The 16,206-nt window shown below is 33.7% G+C and overlaps 1 protein-coding gene across 1 annotated transcript in view; it reads left to right on the top strand.

The window, feature by feature from the left end:
- Positions 1 to 598: 598 nt before the first annotated feature.
- The window catches only part of LOC149063586 (uncharacterized), a 163,501-nt gene continuing 147,893 nt past the window's right edge, over positions 599 to 16,206 (top strand). Inside the window, exon 1 of the mRNA XM_089255679.1 lies at positions 599 to 836. The gene's annotated coding sequence lies outside the window, so the exon portion shown is untranslated. The remainder of the gene's footprint in view (positions 837 to 16,206) is intronic.

The raw sequence follows: 16,206 nt of genomic DNA, 5'->3' as shown, positions 1-16,206 counted from the left end.
AATATCCTAGCTTCCCGTATTTTACTTAATTAAATATGGTCACCAAAGTCACGACGAACTTTTTTTTTTAGAAATATATCTTTGTTTAGTGGGGTTTGCAGAGCAGCCCTTTATTTCAGCATATTAGCAATATTCAGCAAAATTCGGAAATATTTAGTAATATTTAGCAATATTCAGCAAATTTGTCGTGAATTACATTTTTTTTGGCTACAATTAGTGAGTGTATTTATGGCCACAATTTCCCGCATTTTTTCCTCGATGAGATATGGTGACGCCAATAATTATGAAGCTGTAATTTTTATTTCAACTCATAAGGATATTACTAACATCAGTTACGCCAATTGGACAATTTTACAATTGGAAGTAAATTATTAAGTCTGCCCGCGGACAATAGGTTGAGAAGCGCTGACATTATCTGAATCAACTGATTCTCAACGAATTGATGAAAAACCGAAACGAAGCCAATTTGGCGATATCTCGCCACCTTACGATTTCCCGGCCGGTTGTGTGTGAATGCATTCTCTCCTCCTTCTCCTCCTCCCAGCCATAAGTTTCATTACTACTCGTCAAAGTAGTTGATGCGCAGCTGCACGGCAGATGTCACGTGACCTTACTCACTGCACGGTGCACGTGCCGTTACTCGTATTCTTCTTCTTCTTATACATTATTTGAGTGCTTTCGGGAGAAGAGACAACATCCCTCTCTCTTCTACGTAAAAAAAAATAATAGAACATATACATAGAGATTTGTCTCTCGTTATATCTAGGTTTTATTCCCAAATTTGTAATTTTTGTGGTGGATAACAGTGGATTATGATCGTGTCATCTCCATAAACGGTAAGTGTGAGAATTTATAAATTATATATTAATGAATTTTATTAAGTATTTAAATGAAATCAATTAGAGAAATTCTCATGAATTTTTCCAGAATTATTTTACCGCCAATTTATTAATTAGGTCAGATCTTATCAACTTTGGACTTTGATCCGGTAAAATCTAATTAATACTACTGTCAATCAATTTCGATTGATTATTACTTTCATTATACGCTATTTATGTGATTATTAACCTACTAAAAATGGTCAACACACTGATTATTATATATATGTCATCTTAGTCCGTACGATTTGTTGTATCGACTGTTATTTAACGCTATAACTGATGTCATGCACAGAAAATTCATGATTAATGATTTCAACTTCAATGAAATTTCGGAATTGATAAAAGAAAAAATTTCAGAATGAAAGAGAATTCAAAATTTATAAAAGAAAAAATTTCAGAGTGAAAGAGAATTCAGAATTTATAAAAGAAAAAATTTCAGAACGAAAGAGAATTCAGAATTTATAAAAGAAAAAATTTCAGAATGAAAGGAGAATTCAGAATTTATAAAAGAAAAATTTCAGAATGAAAGAGAATTCAGAATTTATAAAAGAAAAATTTCAGAATGAAAGAGAATTCAGAATTTATAAAAGAAAAAATTTCAGAATGAAAGAGAATTCAGAATTTATAAAAAAAATTTCAGAACGAAAGAGAATTCGGAATTTATAAAAGAAAAATTTTCAGAATGAAAGAGAATTCAGAATTTATAAAAGAAAAAATTTCAGAATGAAAGAGAATTCAGAATTTATAAAAAAAATTTCAGAACGAAAGAGAATTCAGAATTTATAAAAGAAAAATTTCAGAATGAAAGAGAATTCAGAATTTATAAAAGAAAAAATTTCAGAATGAAAGAGAATTCAGAATTTATAAAAAAAATTTCAGAACGAAAGAGAATTCAGAATTTATAAAAGAAAAAATTTCAGAACGAAAGAGAATTCAGAATTTATAAAAGAAAAAATTTCAGAATGAAAGGAGAATTCAGAATTTATAAAAGAAAAATTTCAGAATGAAAGAGAATTCAGAATTCATAAAAGAAAAATTTCAGAATGAAAGAGAATTCAGAATTTATAAAAGAAAAAATTTCAGAATGAAAGAGAATTCAGAATTTATAAAAAAAATTTCAGAACGAAGGAGAATTCAGAATTTATAAAAGAAAAAAATTTCAGAACGAAAGAGAATTCAGAATTTATAAAAGAAAAAATTTCAGAACGAAAGAGAATTCAGAATTTATAAAAGAAAAAATTTCAGAATGAAAGAGAATTCAGAATTTATAAAAGAAAAATTTCAGAATGAAAGAGAATTCAGAATTTATAAAAGAAAAAATTTCAGAATGAAAGAGAATTCAGAATTTATAAAAGAAAAATTTCAGAATGAAAGAGAATTCAGAATTTATAAAAGAAAAAAATTCAGAACGAAAGAGAATTCAGAATTTATAAAAGAAAAAATTTCAAAATGAAAGAGAATTCAGAATTTATAAAAGAAAAAATTTCAGAACGAAAGAGAATTCAGAATTTATAAATGAAAAAATTTCAGAATGAAAGGAGAATTCAGAATTTATAAAAGAAAAATTTCAGAATGAAAGAGAATTCAGAATTTATAAAAGAAAAATTTCAGAATGAAAGAGAATTCAGAATTTATAAAAGAAAAAATTTCAGAATGAAAGAGAATTCAGAATTTATAAAAAAAATTTCAGAACGAAAGAGAATTCAGAATTTATAAAAGAAAAAATTTCAGAATGAAAGAGAATTCAGAATTTATAAAAGAAAAAATTTCAGAATGAAAGAGAATTCAGAATTTATAAAAAAAATTTCAGAACGAAAGAGAATTCAGAATTTATAAAAGAAAAATTTCAGAATGAAAGAGAATTCAGAATTTATAAAAGAAAAAATTTCAGAATGAAAGAGAATTCAGAATTTATAAAAAAAATTTCAGAACGAAAGAGAATTCAGAATTTATAAAAGAAAAAATTTCAGAACGAAAGAGAATTCAGAATTTATAAAAGAAAAAATTTCAGAACGAAAGAGAATTCAGAATTTATAAAAGAAAAAATTTCAGAATGAAAGGAGAATTCAGAATTTATAAAAGAAAAATTTCAGAATGAAAGAGAATTCAGAATTTATAAAAGAAAAATTTCAGAATGAAAGAGAATTCAGAATTTATAAAAGAAAAAATTTCAGAATGAAAGAGAATTCAGAATTTATAAAAAAAATTTCAGAACGAAAGAGAATTCAGAATTTATAAAAAAAATTTCAGAACGAAAGAGAATTCAGAATTTATAAAAGAAAAAATTTCAGAACGAAAGAGAATTCAGAATTTATAAAAGAAAAAATTTCAGAATGAAAGAGAATTCAGAATTTATAAAAGAAAAAATTTCAGAATGAAAGAGAATTCAGAATTTATAAAAGAAAAAATTTCAGAACGAAAGAGAATTCAGAATTTATAAAAGAAAAAATTTCAGAACGAAAGAGAATTCAGAATTTATAAAAAAAATTTCAGAACGAAAGAGAATTCAGAATTTATAAAAGAAAAAATTTCAGAACGAAAGAGAATTCAGAATTTATAAAAGAAAAAATTTCAGAGTGAAAGAGAATTCAAAATTTATAAAAGAAAAATTTCAGAATGAAAGAGAATTCAGAATTTATAATAGAAAAATTTCAGAATGAAAGAGAATTCAGAATTTATAAAAGAAAAATTTCAGAACGAAAGAGAATTCAGAATTTACAAAAGAAAAAAATTTCCAGAATGAAAAATAATTCAGAATTTATGAAAGAAAAAATTTCAGAGTGAAAGAGAATTCAGAATTTATAAAAGAAAAAATTTCAGAGTGAAAGAGAATTCAGAATTTATAAAAGAAAAAATTTCAGAGTGAAAGAGAATTCAAAATTTATAAAAGAAAAAATTTCAGAGTGAAAGAGAATTCAGAATTTATAAAAGAAAAAATTTCAGAACGAAAGAGAATTCAGAATTTATAAAAGAAAAAATTTCAGAATGAAAGAGAATTCAGAATTTACAAAAGAAAAAATTTCAGAATGAAAGAGAATTCAAAATTTATAAAAGAAAAAATTTCAGAGTGAAAGAGAATTCAGAATTTACAAAAGAAAAAATTTCAGAACGAAAGAGAATTCAGAATTTATAAAAAAAAAAATCAGAATTTATGAGAAATAAATCATTTCAATTTAGAGATATTTAATTCACTATCAATGAAACACGCAATTCAGAATTGAAGAAAATTAATAAAAAAAAATTCCAAAATCGAAGAAAATTCAGAATTGATAAAAAAAAATTCCAAAATCGAAGAAAATTCAGAATTGATAAAAAAAAATTCCAGAATCAAAGACCAGTCACAGTTGATAAAATAATTAATTTTCAGAATCGAAGGGAATTTATGAAAGAAAAAATTTCAGAATTTATGAAAGTGAAAAAATTTCAAAATTAATAAAAGTAAAAAAAATATTCATTATTTCTTTCAGAAATAATGAATATTTATATTATTAATTTTATTTCTGAAATTATTTCTTTCAGAAGTAATTTCAGAATTAAAGAATGTTCAGAACTGACAGGGAAATAATTCCAGGATCAAAGAAAACTCACAGTTAATAACAAAAAATAACTTCAAAATCAAAAAAATTCGGACTTTATAAAAAAAAAAAAACCATTGAAATTCATTCCCGGAAAGTTCACCGACAACAGTTCGTCACCAATGAGTAGCCGAGTGAGGGAGTTGGTGAATGAGTTGGCAAGTGAGTGACCGTATGAGTGAATAAGTTACTGCACGAATGACCGAGAGACTTACGATTGAGTGAGTGGGTTGGTGAGTTACCGAGTGAGCGATTGATTGAATGCGTTAGTTGGTGAGTGAGCAATCGAGTGACCGTATGGGTGTCCGAGTGAATAAATGATTGAGTGAAATACCGTATGAGTGACTCGCTCACCTGCTCAATCACTCGATCATTTGCTCACCTGCTCAATCACTTAGTCACTTACTCACTCACTCACCACTCATTTGCTCACCAAAAAATTCACCACTCTCTCATTTTGCTCACTACTCATTGCTCACTTGCTCACTACTCATTGCTCATTGCTCACTTGCTCACTACTCATTGCTCATTGCTCACTTGCTCACTACTCATTGCTCACTTGCTCATTTGCTCACTACTCATTGCTCACTTGCATCATCTCCTCACTCACTTTGTCGATGAATTCTTTGTCGGGGAATTTTTCTTGTGGTGAATACGCATGTCGGGGTGAGTCGTGTGGCGGTGAATTTCTGTCCCTAAATTTCCGGCGGTGAATTAATTGTTGGGGATGAAATTTCCGTAAACGGATTGATGTCAAAGCTGTTGATTATTGTGGTCAATACTGAATTAGATCAATTGCTTTGCGGCAGTGGTTCCCAAAATGTACTTCGCGGCTCCACAATATTTAGTGTATCGATTTTAGAAATAATGAGTGAACATTTTGGAATTAATGAGTCAAATTATTCCAGAACTAATGAGAGAAATGATTTCACAATTATTGAAAGAAATTATTTCAGAAATGGCGAAAGAAATTATTTCGCTATTTTAAGAGAAATTCATAAAAATATTTGTAGAGTTATTGAAAGAAATATTTTTAAAATTAATAAAAAATATTTAAGGATTTAATGACAAATATTGCCGGAATTATAGATATAAATATTCTTGAAATTAAAGTTAATGAATAATATTTTCATAATTAATGAATAATATTTTCATAATTAATGAATAATATTTTCATAATTAATGAATAATATTTTCATAATTAATGAATAATATTTTCATAATTAATGAATTTTTAATGAATTTAATGAATATTTCCAGAATTTTCGAAAGAAATATTTTATATTATATACGCCCCACACGTTAAGGTGCCACTGAGGGAATCTCGATACCGATGCATGGTTTATCTTCCCTCGGGCTTCATGGAAAGTTTTTTCAGCCCGCAACGTCTGAAGTCTCCATGTTTAACAGAAAAATTATAATCCCCTGCTGTTACAAAATAAGCGTTTCACTTTTTTTTTCTTCTGCATTGCGGGACTTTCAACGGATTCCTTCTCTCATCCAACATATTTTAAATACTTGAATGGGTCATTCTCACGAAGTTGGCCTAAATTGTGTCCCCAGCAGTTTGCACGTTAAATATATTTGACACAGAATTTGTTTTTCCGTCGTTTTCTATTTATATTCCTGTGTCTGACACGTAGCAACTTCATATGTAATTTTTTCTAACAATAGATATAAATTCACTTGAAAAAATTTTCATTTAACATCATGCCTGTATCCCCAGCCCATTTTTCAAATTTTACAACAGTAATTTCTTATCTTAAAGCAAAAAAAAAAAAATATTTTTTTTTTTCAATAATATACAGTCAAACCTCGTTAATGAGTCACTCTTGGGAGCGCAAAAATATGACTTAACAAGCGGAGTGACTCGTTAAGCGGAGTAAGACATAGCTGTGCCAGTTCCTGCCTGAGGATAATTGGGACTTCCAAAAAATGACCTGGTAAGCGGAGTGACGTGTTAACCAGGTGACGCACTAACGAGGTTTGACTGTATATGTTTAGGACTACTTTCTTTTTTTTACTACTATACTTTCCTATTTCTCTTTTTTATAATTTTAAACATTTTTTAATCAATAGTTTACAGCCAAATGAAAACTTTTCATAGCATTTTGTTTTCCCATTTGAGACATTGTGAAAATATAGGCAGTAACTGGTGTTGCAGGACTTGAACCAATCAGATTTGATGTTGAAAAGGTTAAGAGTAATGTAGCCATCACTTTAACTTCATTTCAAATCAATTATTCAGGAAAAAAGAGGCGAGCGTCGTTATCAAATATCCTTCTCCTGGGTACGTTTTTTGTGGGAAATATATATAATTGAAAATTATTTTCAATTTTTACCTGATGTTTCAGTTTAGAGAATTCTATTATTTCTTAAAATCACGTGTTTTCAACATACGTACTTAAGGAAACAGTTATTTTCCGGATATTATGCTGAGGTGAGCTCGGAAAGAAAAGGCATAACGTCTCCCTCTTGCATACCGGGCAAGCATGCTACCATCTACACCACTGGAGACACATGAATCTGCCTTCCTAATTTCACGCACTGTGTCGTGAGGCACTGAAGTAGAGGAATTAGTAACCCCTCTTAACTTCAGGAAATGGCCCCCGGGTGAGACGGTTTAGAGAGATAAAGATGGCTTTTTTCTCAGCCAGAGATATCAAGGAAACAGTTATTTTCCGGATATTATGCAGAGGCGAGCTCGGAAAGAAAAGTCATCACGTCTCCGCCGGGATTCGAACCCAGGCCCTCTTGCATACCGGGAAAGCATGCTAATGCCCCGCCAATGCCAATCTACACCACTGGAGACACATGAATCCGCCTTCCTAATTTCACGCACTGTGTCGTGAGGCGCTGAAGTAGCATGGTAGCATGCTTGCCCGGTATGCAAGAGTGGGTTCGAGTCCCGGCGGAGACGTGATGACTTTTCTATCCGAGCTCACCTAAGCATAATATCCGGAAAATAACTGTTTCCTTGATATCTCTGGCTGAGAAAAAAAGCCATCTATACGTACTTAGTTTTTGATCAGTGTTGCAAAACGTATAAAAAATGTCTCTGGCAATTAGGTAGTCACAAGGACGGGGATAAAAATAAAAAAAAATTCCAGATTTCTTGATTGGAACACCAAGTTGCAGTAATGTTTCATCCAAAGACTTTGGAAGTGTCTTTGGTGTTCTCTCTAGTAAAACAAAGACAAGTTGCAAACCTGTTGTCCCCCATGAAATTGTCGAAAATAAGAGAGAGGAAACACAAATAATAAAAAAAAAGAAATAAAAATGCAATTGACAAAAACCGAGTTCCAGTTCTTGTCCAAGTTGAAAATAAATCACCAAAATATATAGAACATGTTGCGAGTGTCAACCATTATTATCAAATTAGCGCTGAAACAGGCAAAATGCCAAAATGTCAGATTTGCGTATATCTTGACCAGGCCCGTCATTTAGGGGGCCCCCCCCGGCTTTTGAAAATACACTAAAAGTTTTATATATATACAAATATATTCATACATTGAGTACATGTGCTTTGCCCCCCCCCCCCCCCCGGAAAATGTTGAAATGACGGATGACGGCCCTGATCTTGACACGGTTAAACTTGAATTGACGTTTTTTTCAAAATTAATTTATTAGCAGGTGTAGAAGTGTTCTCAAGAATTTTTTTTTTTTGGATTTTTTGGTTGCCATTTATTTTTGAAACTTTGTTGCTAATTTTTTTGTCCGCTTCCGTGAGAATAGCTTCAGTACGACTGAAAATCTGTACATAGGGTGCCCTGTAAGCATAGGCGTACGCAGAATTTTCTCAAGGGGGGGGGGGAGGAGGAGGTTTCAGATTTTTTTTTCCTTCTGAGGGGGGTTTACGTTTTTTCCAGCAAATAACACTATAATCTTGGCTCAAGGGAGGGGGGGGGTTAGAACACCAACCCCGCGCCTTTGCGTACGCCACTGCCTGTAAGTGCTAATGTGACCTTTATCTCATCAACCGTCCGTCGTAGATATATGGTTCCAATTTAAAGAATGCCCAAAAGATCAAAAACCGCCTTGTGCCAGTTTTGAGAGTGGAAATACAGTGTGTCACAAAAAAATCTAAAATTTTTATACGGTCCCCTGTCCTTTAACTACCAATTAGAAAGTTGTTACCCTGTCTCTCTCTTGAGGAAAACAGAAAGGATTCCACGTTTATAAGTGCACTGTTCACAGATGCATTTGAATTCAAAAATTTCAGAAAAGAAGGGAAAGAACAAGATAAATGGAGGGAAGGAAGCGTTGTCCGTTATGGTGTTGTTGCTATCCCCATCTCTTTGGATTTTGTCGATTTTGAATTTAAATATCTCTACGAATATTGCATTTAAAAAATGGAATCCTTTTTTTGTTGACCTCAGGACAGACAGGGCAACGACTTTCTTATTGAAAGTTAGCGGACACGAAGACCGTATAAAAATTTAGATTTTTTTTATTTTGTGAAATTTGCATTTTGCATTTCCACTCTTAAGGCTGGCGCTGGGTGATTTTTGAACACCTTTTGAGCATTTTTTAAATTGGAACCATATATCTACGGCGAACGGCTCATGAGATAAAGGCCACACTTACAGGACACCCTGTGTATAAAATTGATTTTCTATGTGTATATTCTGTATACCATAGGCGTGCGCAGAATTTTCTCGCAGGTTTCAATTCAGATTTCTATTTTTTTTTTTCTTTTTGGGGGGGGGGGGAGTTAACGTTTTTTCCTGCAAAATAACACTATAATCTCGGTTTGCGAGGGAGGGGGGTTAGAATTCCCCCCCCCCTCTCCTTTGCGTACGCTAATGCTATATACAAATCTACAATTTCAGACCGATCGTCGCTGAATTTTGCAAAAATACGAATTAGAAACAGACTTGAACTACAGTGGAACTTCGGTTAACGAGCTTAATTCGTTCCACAAACGTGCTCGTTATCCAAAATCATACTTCCCAATAGGAAATAATGGAAACTCGGATAACTCGTTCCACAATTATTCATTCACATAAAAATGACTAATAAAAAAACGGCATTCAATCAGTAATTCAACAAAATGCAATAAAATATAGCATAATATAAATAACGTCATAAATACACATGACATACAATACGATAATGTTTACAAATTAACTTACTCTAAAATAAAAACGACGCGAAGACTCGTTTAGGACGATTTACAGACTCATTGTTGTTTGCTAACTTGACCTTTTTGCGTGACTTTCAAAAACTACATTATCCAATGACGCCTGCTTTCGCCTCATTTTTAGAATTTCTGGGAAGTGGTAAATTGCAGTGTTCTCTCTCGTTGGAGAGATTCGTTGCTTGTACATTGCTACAGTTTTTTTGGGTGGCTCTTTTCTACAGAGTTTTGCACAGATTCCTATACATTCTACACATCTCTCTAATCTAATTTTATGTGAGCGACTCCTCCTTACTTCTCTCGTCCACGAACTTTTACTCTGGTGCGTTTAAAAGAGATCCGTCACTTCATCAACTTCTAGACATTTTTCACCACTAGTTCTTGAATACCATCCTCATGCATCTCCAGTCCATGGGCTTCCCCAAGCACAAAATCTCTTTGGCAAGTGATGGCTCTTGTTCATGAGCTAGACCCATGGCCCCCACAAGGGGTGGGCTGGCAAGGCTCCAGCCCTGGGGCCCGAGACGATTTTCATTATTTTTGTTTTTTTACGCTATAAATCCATCATAAAAGGGCCCGTGAAAGTCTGGTCGGGGGGGGGGGGCCGCAAAAGATTCCAGCCTGGGGGCCCTACTGCAGGAGGTGGAGGCCATGGCTAGACCCCCCCCCCTCAAAATTACTTTCAATAATGCAATCAACCCACAGTTTTTTTTCCCAAGCAGAATTTAAAACAAAAATTTCAAGTGCACATGTGCATCACTGCTATGCTATATCTTGTTTCGTATCGTAAATATTCACACTCGCACGTGTGTTTATTTTCCTACTGAGGCACGCTTATCGGAGAGGAGAATATTACCCAAAATTCCATAACACATGCGTGGGCATAACACGTGTGAAAGCAACAAAAACATCAGCTCAGTTATGATAACGGGGAAAATAAATAGAAAAAAGCGCGAAATTTTTTCTCGTAATGCGAAGCATCGCTCGTTAACCGAGCCAAAACTTTTGCTCGTTATGCGAATTGATCATTAATTGAACCGCTCGTTAACCGAAGTTCCACTGTACTTACTTTAAGGCTATTCTAATAGTTCTTCAAAGCGAGGCAAATGCTTGAGATAGGCAAAAAAAAACGGTCGGGCAACAATGATTCTTGAGTCTCAACAATGACTTATCGGAATGTTTACTTTGGTTATTGATGGTAAACAAACAATGCGTTTCAGACATGTTTAGTCCTTTACAATGGTTTATCATTTCTTCAATTCTCCCAGTATATTGAGAAAACCCGGGCAACGCCGGGCATTATAGCTAGTTTGATATGAAAATATAGTATTTATTTGGCAATATCCATATTCAAAATTGACAGCAACTAACGAAGTGTCATCATCATATGTTAGTTATTCCCAATGATCTTCCGTAATGGAGTCAAGTCATTCTCACCAGTCTGAAACTCTCTTCCACTATCCGCCCCCCTCCCAATGTCTTATAAAAGAATACGTTATTCCAGGAGCGGATGTATTTAATTAAGTTTCAAGATGTAATTTTCTAATAAACTAAGATGGCTGAGTCATGTCGGTGTGTGTCTTGAAAGTGAAAGACCAATGTACGGGACGAACGGTCTCGTAAATTGCTCAATTGCTTCAGATGAATTGAATTTGTTTCCGTGGGTCGTAAATTGATGTCGTTTCTTGGGCAAAGTAATAAGAAAGAATTTTCTTATTTGTGTCTGTGACGATACCCCGAGGTAAAAATCTATTTTTAGAAACATGGCTGCCAATCGAAGCGTAATCAATAATTTAACTACTCACCGCCACATTTCACTTAGATATTTCGCTCTCTTCTCTGGAGTTGAAAAAAAAAAAGAAAACGCTTCTTCTTTTGAGAATTTCTCGTTACTACGAATAAGAAGCGTTTAATAAAAGATAGTTTTAACTGCCCATTAAATTCAACTTGTTTTTTTTTTACAGCCATTAAAATGTTATTGCACGCTGAAAATTTGGTAATTTTTTATTAGCAATTTAAAAGAGCTTCAAATGATTATGGCTGTTATTTGCTGAAATAAATTAATTGTCTGTGATGAATTAATTAAAATTAATGTGTATTGGAATTTCGAGACATCCAAAATATTTGATAAAGCTACCAACGTATACTAACTACTGTACATTAAGATTCCCCCAAGTCAGAAATTTGAAACATTGTTACTAGTTTTGTTAACTGTGGTTCTGGTGGACGAACAATTGTTGACCGCGAGTCTATTATTGAAAAAAAGAAGAGAAAGAATTGTGTTGACTTTTTTTGGGAAGGAACTGTTAGCTGTGATTCGGTTGGGAAAAAAAAGTTTTTGAACTGTGGCTGTAATTGGAAAAAGAATTCTTGGTGGTTCTGTTAGGAAAAGAGAGAATAATTTTTTTCCTAATAGAACCACTAAGAACTCTTTTTCCAATTGCAGTTAAACACACAATTATTGTTAACTCTGGCTCTCTTGAAAAAGGAATTATTAACTGTGGATCTGTGTCAGCATTGTTAACCGTGGTTCTGTTAGAAAAAGAATTGTTTTATGCGGCTTTGTTGGAAAAAAAATTGTTAGCAGTGATTCTGTTGGGAAAAGAATTGTTAGCAGCGGTTCTGTTGGAAAAAGAATTGTTATCAGTGATTCTGTTGGAAAAGAATTGCTAACTGCAGGGCTCCCACTCGTCCTACTTTTCCTACTTTTTTTGGTAAAATGTCCTACTTTTGTCCTATTTTATAGTGTTTGTCCTACTTTTCCTATTTTTTTTATCAAATCCTATCTACAAAATTCGTGTGATTGGTTTTAATTGAGCAGGGAATTATTGATATAATGCCAAATGGTTCAATATTGTAGATTACAATTAATGATTCTGCCAAAGCAGAAATTATATCGTTTTATTTGGGGGTTGTATGTGGACCATTTGGTTTATTAATTTTTCTTTTGCTTAATTCGATAGTTCAACACAAGTAGAGTAGTCATTAAAAACTTCTGTCTGGATGGAAAAAATAATTTTTTATTTATTTTTCATAGTAACTTTATTTTTCATTCAAAATTGTGGTGTACATTTGGTGTATAGGTGAAACAACAGTTTGTATTACAAAGCAATTGGATACATAGGCCTATTCTAGGTTTGGTAATTCTGATGCTACCCAAAAGCATTCCATTGTCTTCTGTATTTTTAGGGCAGGCAGAGGCATGAACAATGTGTACAATGCTCAGCAAAGAGTTAGAAATGAAAGTGCTTCATTTTTCAGAAATGACTACACTGGTATTGAACAGTAAAATGTAGACAAATGCCTGTAAAAAAGGGATTTCAAGGTAGTAAAACTATCCGGTTCACCTTGACTTCCAATGACATGCGAGCTTGCAATTTGCACATTTTGCACTGTGCTTTTAAAAGTGATCTGGAAGGAGCGTCATTCTTAAAAATCTTACATGCCCTTATAATTTGCTGTGCATTGTCGAAAAGAGTTGACTGATTGGACTTGACGGATTGTGGAAAACTCCAAAAAAAAAGTAATTTATATTGTGTGAAAAATAGTTATCAGTGGTTTTTAGCGCACTGTTTTGGCCAAAAACTGTTTTTGTAACCAAGTCATTTCTGCAACTTTTTTGCTGTGACTTGAGTCAATCTTATTGGATACTGTGATAGTACTATGAAAAAAAATAATTAATGGGGAAATTTCTTTAAATAAAAAAAAATTAGGATTTTTTGTTATATGATTATGTTGTCTGTGGGGGGGGGGGGGGGGTTACCCTCCTCATCCTGCTTTCCAGTTCGGTTTTTTCTACTTTTTCTAATTTTTTGAGTGGGAGCCGTGTAACTGATACTCTGATGGGAAGGAACTAATAACTGTGGATCTGTGACAGAATTGTTAACCGTGGTTCTGTTAGAAAAATAATTGTTTTCTGCGGCTTTGTTTTGAAAAAAAGAATTGTTACCAGTGATTTTGTTGGGAAAAGAATTGTTAGCAGTGGTTATGTCGTAAAAATAATTGCTAACTGGCTCTGTAGAAAAATAATTGCTAACTGGCTCTGTAGAAAAATGGATTGCTAACTGTGGCTCTGTTGGAAAAGAAACTACTGTATTGCCTGTGCTTCTGTGAGAACATTGTTAATTATAGTTCTGCTAGAAACAGAATAGATAACAATGATTCTGTTGGAAAAAGAATCGTTAACCGTGGCTTTGTTGAAAAAAAGAATTGTTAACGCGGTTCTGTAAAATAACTGTAGTTGTGCAAGAAAAGCATTGTTATCTCTGGTTTTGTTTAATATGAATTGTTAATCTTTTTTTTGTTTTTGATGACCTTAGAACTGTTGAATAAAGCATCATTTCACCGAGCTCTTTTAGATAAAAGATGATAACCCAACGTTTGGTTTAATGAGGCATCATTAACCACAGTTGAAAAGTGTCACCAAAGTACTCAATGTAAATATAGGGTGGTCTTATATAAATACCTTTGCCGATATATGAGCCCTGACGGCTGCGAAATCAGCGAACGCGAATTAAATTTGAGATATACGTACAGGCATTTCAAGGTATAACAAAACCCTAGTTCTCGCGCTCACGGTCACAGCTATAAAATTTCGGAAAATTCGAATAACAACACTCACTTTTATGCACTGCTAAGTGTTCAGCGCAGTGAAAAACTATGAATGGTATTGGAACGGACCTGTAGCATCATAAACGGAGAAGGACGCAGTCACAGAAAGATCTTAACCAAGGGGTTGGTGCGTTAACCTCTCGGTGGGGGGACCTCCTGCAGCACTAACATGATTTGTATTGGTTGTTTTCTCATATCTTCCTTTGACTGTGTCTGGTGCCGGCGTTTATCGCGCTACAGGTCCCGTTCCAACGCCATTTATGTTTTTTCACTGCGCCAATCACTTTGCAATGCATAAAAGTGAGTGTTGAATTTTTTTAAACTTTGTTGCTATAACCGTAACCACAAAATCTTGGATTCTGGTACATTTTTCACTTTCGGGAGCATAGGCTATATACTCTGAAATACCTGTATATCGAATTTCATTTGCATTCGTTGATTTTCGAGGACACTAAGGCTCATATGGCAAAGTTACTTTACGACCACCCTGTATAAGAAAATATGCGATAAAAATCGCTTGATAAACTTCTCACGTTTCTCGGAAAATTCAATTTTTTACGCGTTTTATGGTTATTTTTTCAAATGAATCGATCGCATGATATCCTGACAAAAATGCAGTTTGAAATTGGCCTTTATGCGCATAAAACTCTTTTCGCTTTGTTTTTAAATGTATTTTTTGTGTTCCATAATAATAATCCCTTGTGGTTTCAATGAGTAATAATCCTGTGGAGAGGATTTCCGGTAATCCTCCTTTTTTTTTCATTTCTTTCCCATGACACGGGCAAAGGCCGGAAGAGGCTTTTGGGCGTGTGGTGTGTATGTTGCTTGTCACGTCTTCAACGTGTGCTCTGTGTTGCAATTGCAGGGTGCCCCCATGTATGATGGAACCGAACCCTCCTTCGTGGGGTCTTTGTAAGCAGGAAACCCACTATATACTCTCACACACATGTACCCACTCTACTATACAAGTCAGGAGGAGGGTATAGGGAACAGATCTTCTTCCAGGGTGAGGTACCGTCCATGCTCCAGTGAAATGAACGAATTTTTACTGAATTTGTTTCCTGTTGTTGCTAGATTTTTTTCTCTTTATCGCCCAACGCTTTTCCGTATTAACGATTTCAACAAAGTTGTTGTTGGTGTTTTCTTGTGTTTGGGTTCTAGGATCTAAAAGCACGTGACATAGCAGTGTTATTCAACGTTTTTTGCAATTGCCTACCGGTGAAAACACGAGAGATATTTTGCGGACCCGGATAAAGAAATGGTTTGAGGACTAACAAATGCGTACTGTTAATAAGAGAAATAATTTTCGGAACGGAAAAAAATTAATGAATGATAGAAACAATTAGTTGACCGGCAAAAACAATTAATAAACGAAAGAAATAATTTGAGGAATGGCAAAAAAATAGGAGAAAATTTCGCTGACTAGTAACGGTCCGTGGACCAGCGGTTGACGAACACTGACTTAACACGTGATACTTTCTGTAACTTTTATTCAGTGACAGTTGAAAAGATGGCGGGAAAATGGAAACTTTAACACAGGATGAAGATAGTTAATAATTGTTAAAAAAGAGCATTTATACAGGGCTGGACAAATCCGAGGCGCGAGGACACCATAGCTACTGGAAAATTGGTATTGGCGCTTAAAATATTCTGGGTGTAGTTACTAAATTGCAGGCTGAGGGCAGCACAAAATATTTGGAATTCATAGCAGCATGTCTGCCAACATGAAAGAGGGTCACCATGCCCTGAAAAAGTCAAAAGAAACATTATTTGGACCTTTTTCTTAGAATGAATTTTTTTTTCCACCTAAAAAATTGTTCTAGGGCCTAGATTTTTTTGTGATTTGCCCAGTCCCGCATTTATAGATACAGGGTGTCCCATCAAGACTGCCCAAATTCTGCACAGCCAGATCCCTCGCTTGGAATACATAAAAAATACTCAGAGAATTGTACCTGCACAACCCATAGTTTTCGAGAAAAATTCGAAAGAAAAGTATGAC

This window comes from Pholcus phalangioides, unplaced genomic scaffold (assembly GCF_987345545.1).
Source record: "Pholcus phalangioides strain wild (caught in Gottingen) unplaced genomic scaffold, Ppha-v1.0 ptg000172l_1, whole genome shotgun sequence".
In the NCBI taxonomy this organism is placed as follows: domain Eukaryota; kingdom Metazoa; phylum Arthropoda; class Arachnida; order Araneae; family Pholcidae; genus Pholcus; species Pholcus phalangioides.
This window is presented reverse-complemented; position numbering and strand designations above follow the sequence as displayed.